The sequence below is a fragment of the Notolepis coatsorum genome (genome assembly GCF_963971535.1).
Source record: "Notolepis coatsorum genome assembly, chromosome: 4".
Classification (NCBI taxonomy): Eukaryota; Metazoa; Chordata; class Actinopteri; order Aulopiformes; family Paralepididae; genus Notolepis; species Notolepis coatsorum.
This window is the reverse complement of record NC_140168.1, coordinates 174,476,231-174,485,342: the sequence shown is the minus strand read 5'-3', so window position 1 is coordinate 174,485,342 and position 9,112 is coordinate 174,476,231.

Genomic DNA, 9,112 nt, shown 5'->3' with positions numbered 1-9,112 from the left:
AACTGCCTCTTTGAACTGCTGCGGTCAGGCAAGCGATACCGGAGTCTTAAGGCGAGCACAGAAAGACTCAGAAGAAGCTTCTATCCCCAGGCCATCAGGCTGCTAAATGAACAATAAACACTATGCAACAACCATCAAATGCACACAGCACACACACCCACACGCACACACTCACTCAAACAAACAACACACTGCAGCACCCACTCTCCACACTTTAGATCACACAAACACACTTTACACTTTATATTTATTGATAAAGGATTTGCACTACAACTCGTACACCTACTGTGAATTGTACCTAAATTGCACCTCGTCCCATTTCTGCCTTGCACTATATAGTATTGTATATTAGTACACTGCACAGTATTGTATATTGTATGGTAACTACGTCTATTCTGCATCGAACATTGTACATATGTCTAAACTGAACACTGTGACCTCATTTTTTTACTTCTAATTTTACTATGTTATTTTATTTCATACTTATCTTGTCTTGCACAGTCTCTGGAGCGTAACAGTAAGAAGCATTTTGTATAAAAGTATTCTGTACTTCTGTATGACAAATATTAAAGAAACTTGAAACTTGTTCTTTGTTGGAAAAAGAATGGTGACTTGAGACTGTGCACAGATTTCAGGTGGTTAAATGCTCGCACGGTGAAAGATGCACATCCCTTACCTCACCAAGCAGATGTACTTGCAGCGTTGGGAGGCAATGCCTTTTTCAGTTCTATGGATTTGACATCCGGATATTACAATGTCCCACTGCATGAGGATGATAAGAAATACACTGCTTTCTCCTCTCCTCTCGGGTTACATGAATATAACCGTATGCCCCAGGGGCTTTGTAACAGTCCAGCTACGTTCATGAGAATGATGCTCACAATCTTTGGTGATCAGAACTCACTGAGTCTTCTCTGTTACTTAGATGACCTTCTGGTCTTTGGCAAGTCTGAAGAAGAGAGCTTGCAGAGGCTGGAGATGGTATTTCAGCGTTTACGAGAACACAACCTGAAGTCAGTGTCAGTTTCTGAGAAAGTCACTGAAGTTTTTGGGACATATTGTTTCTCGGGAAGGGATAGCCACAGACCCTGATAAGGTGCAGGCTATAGTGGGTGTGATGGAGAGCGATATTATGGAGTCGGATGGTGTCACCCCGTCTGCCAATAAGATCCGGTCATTCTTAGGAATGGTGGTGTATTATCAACATTACATTGAGAACTGCTCTGTAGTTGCAAGACCACTGTTTCAGCTGACCACGGGTGTGAAAAAGCCACGGAGAGGTAAAGTTAAAGGGAAGAGAGCCGCCCCCCTTCGTAAGCTTAGTGCAGCAGACTGGACTGTGGAGTGTAGGGAGGCCTTTGAGGCGTTAAAAACCGCAATGGTGGGACAAGCTCTGTTGGCTCACCCTGACTTTTCTCAGCCATTTTTATTGTCTGTAGATGCATCCACTAGTGGACTGGGAGCTGTGCTTTCACAAGTGCAGGAAGGGTGTGGCACAGCCAGGCCCATAGCTTTTGCTAGTATATCTTTGAATCATGCGCAGTCTAAATATCCAGCTCATAGGCTTGTGTTTCTCGCCATGAAATGGGCTATACACGACAAGTTTAGCCATTGGCTGCGAGGACATAGATTTACAGTGTGGACAGATAATAACCCACTTAAGTACATCCTCACAAAGCCAAAACTTGATGCATGCGAGCAGAGATGGGTGGCTAAGCTGGCACCTTTTGATTTTGACATTCAGTACATTCCTGGGCCTAAGAATACAGTAGCTGATGCACTGAGCAGGGAGCCATTTACTCGGCCTAGGGTGATGCACAGGCTGACAAGGACCTCGTATGATGTCTTGTTGAGGGAGGCTAAAGGTTTGGAGGTGGATGACGTGCAGAACATGTTCCGTCTTACCTGTGAGGAACCAGAGGTGAGGAGGCAGGGCCTAGGGTTGTCCACCCAGAGTTCCCTTAAGGCCAGTGGTGAGGTGGGTAGTGACAGTGGGAGCATATCCCGTGAAGAGGTATCTGCTGTACTCCACACACATCGCTGTTGGGAGGATGGCGCAGCTATGAGAGCAGTCTCTCATGTGCAGCAGTTAGAAAGGTTGGTGTCCATGGGACAGAGCCCATTGCCGGTTATCACTCATGAGGAATTGTACGACAAGCAGTGCCAGGACCCTGTTACTAGTAGAGTCAAATTTTTTGTAGATAGAGGCCGCCGCCCATCTCGAAGAGAGAGAGTTCATGAGTCAAAAGAAACAAACCGCACACTGAGACAGTGGGGAAAACTCACAAACAAATTAGGAGTGTTGTACCGTGTTTCAAAACACGCTGTGAGTAAGAAGAAGGTCTTTCAATATGTTGTACCGAGCGCTCTGAGAGGACAGGTGCTGAAAGGGGTACATGATGAGGCTGGTCACCAGGGCCAGCAGCGCACATTGTGGCTCACTACTAGACAAAGTTTCTATTGGAACTCCATGGAAAAGGATGTCAAAGAATATGTGAGTCATTGTAAGAGATGTGTATTGAGCAAAGCACCGGAGCCTGAAGCTAGAGCTCCATTGGTATCGATAGTCACCACTGCACCGTTGGAGTTGGTGTGTATTGACTTTTGGTCGGCTGAGGATGCCAATAATAAGTCCATTGATGTGCTTGTTATAACTGACCATTTTACCAAACTAGCATGTGCTTACCCGTGTCCCAATCAATCTGCCAAGACAGTGGCCAGGGTGCTCTGGAATAAAAAAAAATTCTGTTTATGGTTTTGCAGCCTGCATTCATAGCGACAGAGGGGCTAATTTTGAGAGTGCACTCATAGCAGAGATGCTTCAGATGGCAGGGGTTGAAAAATCCCATACCACGCCATACCATCCTATGGGAAATGGACAGGCAGAACGTCTAAACCGTACTTTAGGTAATATGATCCGTGCTTTGCCACCTCGTTCCAAGGTGAAATGGCCTCAGATGTTGAACACATTGACGTTTGCTTATAATTGCACGGTGCATAAGACCACAGGGCTCCCACCCTTCTTTTTGATGTTTGGCCGCACCCCAAGATTACCTGTCGATGTCATGTTTGAGAGTGTCCTTTTGGATGGAGATACGGTGGATGTGGATAAGTATGTCCAGTCACTGGGAAAGGATCTGAGGGAAGCAATGGCACTTGCTCAAAAGCATGCTGAGAAGCAACAGACCAGGCAAGCTGAGGTGTATAACAGACAGTTAAAGGGACATTCGGTAGAGAAGGGGGATCGGGTCTTACTGGCAAATAAAGGGGAGCGAGGCAAGAAAAAGCTAGCTGACCGCTGGGAGAGTGCTGTCTATACTGTAGTGGGTAAGAACAGTGTGCTGAACATATACAGTATCCGTCATCCTGTCACAGGGAGGATTAAGACTGTTCATAGGAATTTGATTATGCCCGTCAATTTCCTGCCTCTGCCGTCATGGGACGAGCCAGAGATTGAGGTGTCTATTCCTGGCACTGTTCCGAGTGAGGAAATGACAGATGATTCTGATCAGGATGAGCTGAGAACTGCCCGGTGGGTTGCTCATCTTCCTGAGTCCAGTGTGGAGGGGGTAGTAGATACCATGACAGGAATTACACTTGAGACACATAATGGTGGGGAGCAGGAGTGTAAACTGAAGAAACCACGCCACTTTTGGATGGAGGGACCAGATGCAGATGTTGAATCAGAGGAGTCATACTCTGTAATTGTTTATCAGGATAGTGATCAGTCGTCAGACACGACAACTGTGGAATCGGGCACTGAGGACATGATGGCTCCGGAGGAGGCCCCTTGTAGTTCATCCTTACTTGTACCAGTGAGTGAACCTGAATCGGCCATTGTCACTGTCATACCGAGTGTAGTTGGGGTACCTCAAGGGGTTTACACTAGGCTGGGGAGGTTCATCAGGCCAGTTAACAGGCTCATTCAGACGATGGCTGTACAGAGAGTCAGGACTCTGCTGTCATCTTAAAAGATGACACAATTTTTTTTAGTGATTCTTTTTATTTATAATTTTTTTTCTTTTCTTTCTTTGATTTTGCTGTTTGATTTTCTTTGAGTCATACTGGTAGTTATGGTTGTCTATTGCATTAGACATGATTTAGTAATTTTGGTGTATTCCATGGTATAAATATGTACATGGCATGTTTTTTTCTATGGTTAGATGAGGGATTAGCTACCCTTTATTTTTCCTGATCCTTCATCGGATAGCTTTTGAGCTGGTCAACCTATTTTCTAGGTTTGGAATTAAGGGAATACACCGAGTTACATGTGACGCGTTGACTCATTGTGATAATTTTTTTATTTTCTATTTCTTTGGTTTGTACTTGCGCTGTTGAGTTAATTGAAGGGAACAATGTCCATAATCTGGCATAAAACAGTAGGGGTGAATGTAGCAGAGTGAAGTTGTTATGCTAGATCATGGACAGAAACTTTTATCTTTCATCTTAAATAAGTAGGTCAAGACGGAAACACTCTTATTGAGTTACTGATTCTCCAAACGAAATCCCTTTTGGTCTTTTATAATGGGTTTAGAGAGGATAGGTCATCTTTCCAGTTGAGTATTTGTTGTATTGTAAATACTTTCAAATAATGTACATAATGGTTTAGCCGGTTCGTCGGCAAGAGAAACGCCGGCGGAAGTGATCTCTCTCTTTGAGTTTAACGTGAAAGAGAACGAGGTATGCACTTTCGGTTACCTAATATCTGGTTTAATTGCTATGTATAACTTGTAAAATTGATTTATGTTTTGGTTTTGGTACTGAAATTGTCCTGTGTGTGATGACATTAATTCGCCCTGTGTAAAACAGCCATAGTACCGTCGTGTGCTAACTCGTATTCTGTTTAACAATAACAGGTGGATTTCACTGGCTATGACGGTAGCTCACTACCCTGTTGTGTGTGCTGTTTTTGGTTCGATAACAGGTATGAACCGTTGTTTTTGTATTTCGGTTTAATTAATGCTTACACACTGTCTTTCATTTCATATTATTTCATATGTTTTTGCTGAAGTTGACTTGTATTGAGTTACATGTATTTGATAGTAGCTAACAATTGTTGTAACTGTGGATGGCACACTGTTTTGAGTGTGCGCGCGCGCTCTCTTTGAGTTTAACGTGAAAGAGAACGAGGTGGATTTCACTGGCTATGACGGTAGCTCACTACCCTGTTGTGTGTGCTGTTTTTGGTTTCGATAACAGGAGATCACCAATAAAACCAACCATCAATTGAGTACCGTTGTCGGAGTCTACTTCTACCTCACACCAGACACAACGCAGATTGGATCACGCTACATATACATTCATATGGCATAACCGTAGCATAGATATTCTGAAGAAAATCACTTAATTTTGCAATACAGGGTTGAGGTTATACATGCATTATTACACAATTAAACCAGGCGACCTTAAATAGGACGAAATGGCTTGGACTTTTTAGCCCATAGCCACCCATATATTATTTTTCCTGAAAAGTGGGACCAGCCATACATTACCAAACTGGGTGGGACTGCTAAGCTCTATGCCAATTGGCTAAACAGGGGCATGGGAATGGGAGTGGGAAAGGTTGCAGTTATTGCGAAACTTGCGCTTGTTAATGGTTCCGTCCAAAGGTCAGCTACTAATGAAGTCAAGAAGGTGTGACCTTTCAAAACTGCAAATTGCAAATCCAAAACAAAAACAAATGAATAAAATGAAACCTCTTCTTCTTGAGCCCAAAGTCTAAAAGCCGTTGATATTCTCAGGACTAACTGGGAATGATTACACATAATGTCTGGCCCTGATCTGTATCTGTCCCAGAGGGCGACAAACAAACACAAACTACTGACTACGTATTTATGTAGGCAAAAAAGACATGCGCGCACACTCTCCCGTGCACATGTATACACAGAGTTGGACTATCATGGACACACAAACACACAAACGTGGAACTCCCAGGGCATCAAAAGAAATCACCCGGAAACGTCTCTTCCCACGGGGAAATCTATCTGTACAGTTCCAGTGACTGCACAGCATTATAGCCACGTATAGCACTAAGAGTTACTAAGGGTTGCGCCGGCAGCATTTGACAAGATTTGACTAACTTTACATGACAGTGAAAATACTTAACAGGCTTTGGAGAATGTCCTCAGTAGTATATCTGAGATGCTGAGCACTGAGAAAGGGGTAGTGATGGTTTTCCAGGGAGGATGTAAGCTTACAGAAGCCCTTCATGTTGTCTCTGGCCTACAAAACACAAACACACTTTATTTCAAGTTCAAGTTCAAGTTTGTTTATTAGTTGTCACAGTAAAATAAATTTACTTTACGGTGAAATGCTTGGTTCTGTATGAGCCCCTGAGACTGTGATTCATACAGTAAAAAAAAAGTAAGTAAAAAGGTAAGTAAAAGAGGAATATACAATATACAATATACAATACAATATACAATCTAAAGTACAGCCTAAGTACAATCTAAGTACAGTGAGTAAAAATGAGTAAACAGTGAGGTACAGCCATACATTACCAAACTGGGTGGGACTGCTAAGCTCTATGCCAATTGGCTAAACAGGGGCATGAGAATGGGAGTGGGAAAGGTTGAAGTTATTGCAGTTATTAATTAATTAATTAATTTATTGATTTGGGTGTCATGTAATTCCATGTGGTTTGTGCTCATTTATGTGGTACAGTGTTAACTCACACTACCTCTCAAATCTGTTCTCTCAAAATGTGTTGCTAATTCAGTTTAGGTCATGATTGCAGAAATGTGCTTTTGATATAAGATAGTTCTCGTTGGGAGTGTTGACATATAAAAGTCCTTTCCTCCTGAAATCCTCCTTAACCCTTTCACTGCCACACCACACCAAAGGGTTAACCCTGTCACTGCGACAATACAGAAGGTTAACCCTTCCACTGCCACACGACAAAGGGTTAACCCTTTCACAACCACACTACAGAATGTTAACCCTTTCACTACCACACTACGCCGTCTGTAGTGTGCTAGTGAAAGGTTAACCTTCTGTAGTGTGGTAGTGAAAGAGTTAAGCCCTTCTCACTCTACTCCTTGGACAATAGTAGCACTGCTTCTCACTCTACTCCTTGGACAATAGTAGCACTGCTTGTCACTCTACTCCTTGGACAATAGTAGCACTGCTTCTCACTCTACTCCTTGGACAATAGTAGCACTGCTTCTCACTCTACTCCTTGGACAATAGTAGCACTGCTTCTCACTCTACTCCTTGGACAATAGTAGCACTGCTTCTCACTCTACTCCTTGGACAATAGTAGCACTGCTTCTCACTCTACTCCTTGGACAATAGTAGCACTGCTTGTCACTCTACTCCTTGGACAATATTAGCACTGCTTGTCACTCTACTCCTTGGACAATAGTAGCACTGCTTGTCACTCTACTTCTTGGACAATAGTAGCACTGCTTGTCACTCTACTCCTTGGACAATAGTAGCACTGCTTGTCACTCTACTCCTTGGACAATATTAGCACTGCTTGTCACTCTACTCCTTGGACAATAGTAGCACTGCTTCTCACTCTACTCCTTGGACAATAGTAGCACTGCTTGTCACTCTACTCCTTGGACAATAGTAGCACTGCTTCTCACTCTACTCCTTGGACAATAGTAGCACTGCTTGTCACTCTACTTCTTGGACAATAGTAGCACTGCTTGTCACTCTACTTCTTGGACAATAGTAGCACTGCTTGTCACTCTACTTCTTGGACAATAGTAGCACTGCTTGTCACTCTACTTCTTGGACAATAGTAGCACTGCTTGTCACTCTACTTCTTGGACAATAGTAGCACTGCTTGTCACTCTACTTCTTGGACAGTAGTAGCACTGCTTGTCACTCTACTTCTTGGACAATAGTAGCACTGCTTCTCACTCTACTTCTTGGACAGTAGTAGCACTGCTTGTCAAGATAAAGGTGCAATTAGGGGGCTAGAGGAGTGGTCCTCATTATGGCTGCATGTCAACCATGCAAATGGCCTGTAAACACATGTACAGACTGTATGACTGTTTAAAGGAAAGCAGCAACACTATGGGAAATGCGCTTACCGAAGATAGATACCAATTTCCTCTCTGTGCGTTCAATAGAAAACTATCCGGCTGCAAGCTAGCCGAGCACGAATGAATGGAAGCGGATATGGACCACTACTAGCTTAAAACTCCAGAGGAGGTGTTTTTGGCCAACAGCTAGGCTAGCTGGTCCGTATCCGCTTCAATTAATTTGTGCTAAGCTAGGCTAGCTTGCAGTCGGATAGTTTTCTACTGAACACACAGAGAGGAAGACGGTATCTATCTTCTTGGACTCTGGAGAAGACGGTGAGCACATTTCAGATAGTGTTGGCGTGTTATTTTAACCTGTGGTTAAACCACATTTGGAGATTTCCCCATGCTCTTATTGATTGAATTGAACAGCTTAATCTTCTGCTACTATGCATACTGTGATATCTTACATTTATGAAAAAGGCTAAAGACTGATTTCCCCATTTATATATAGATTTGCCCCATAACGTGTCAATAATCTCCTCTACTGAAATGTTTCACACTTTGCTATTGTTATATTGTTTTATTGTTTTATTGTGTTATTGTTTTATTGTTTTATTGTGTTCTTGTTTATTGTTTTATTGTTTTATTGTGTTATTGTGTTATTGTTTTATTATTTTATTGTTCTACTGTTCTACTGTTCTATTGTTCTATTGTTGTATTGGCAGTGGCACAGATGGTTTCTGCTGTTCTGTCACCAAACAGTTGAAGAGAATGATGCAGAATCTTAGGGGAAAATGGCATTATGTAAATACATAAGCATTACATATATACGTAGTCAACAACAGTCATCTCCCGCCTCGACTACTACAACGCACTGCTTGCTGGCCTTCCGGCCACTGCCACCAAGCCGCTTCAACTCATTCAGAACGCAGCGGCCGGCCTGATCTCAAACCTACCGAAGTCAGCCCATGTCACCCCACTTCTTAGGGACCTGCACTGGCTCCCCATTGCATCACAAATCCGCTTCAAGGCCCTCGACCTGGCATACCGTGTGGCAAAGGAAACCGCTCCCACCTACCTCCTGTCAATGGTCTCTAACTACACACCCTCAAGACCCCTACGCTCTGCAACTTCTG